This window comes from Myotis davidii, unplaced genomic scaffold (assembly GCF_000327345.1).
Source record: "Myotis davidii unplaced genomic scaffold, ASM32734v1 scaffold609, whole genome shotgun sequence".
Classification (NCBI taxonomy): Eukaryota; Metazoa; Chordata; class Mammalia; order Chiroptera; family Vespertilionidae; genus Myotis; species Myotis davidii.
In genome coordinates this window covers 698,947-699,395 of record NW_006300164.1, presented here as the reverse complement: position 1 = coordinate 699,395, position 449 = coordinate 698,947, and positions in this window count along the sequence as shown.

Genomic DNA, 449 nt, shown 5'->3' with positions numbered 1-449 from the left:
GGAGGCAGGGAGGCGAGGGCAGCCTCATGGGGAGGCGTGGGAGGCGTGGGAGGTGTGGCTGCGTCTCCTGCCTACCTGGGCTTTCCTGGGAGGTGAGCTCAGACGTTCTCTGTCTGGTCAGGCCTGTGTGGGAGGACAGCATCGCTGTTTTGCACCCCGCACCCCGCACCCCACCACTCAGCCAGTTTGTGAGCCGTTTTATTTGTTTGTTTGTTTGTTGCTAATTCTCACCCCAGGAAACTCTTCCACTGGTTTTGAGAGTGGAGGGAGGTGGAGAGAGACACTGATGGGTTGCCTCCCGCACGTGCCCGACCACCGGTGGGTCCAGACAAACCCGCCGGCACAGGCTTAATGTTTCGGGAGCCCAGACCCTGGCCCACCTCCTGGTGCTGGCACCTGCTGAGCCCGGCTGTGCAGAATGGGGGCTGCAGCGCTCCCTGGAGGGGGTG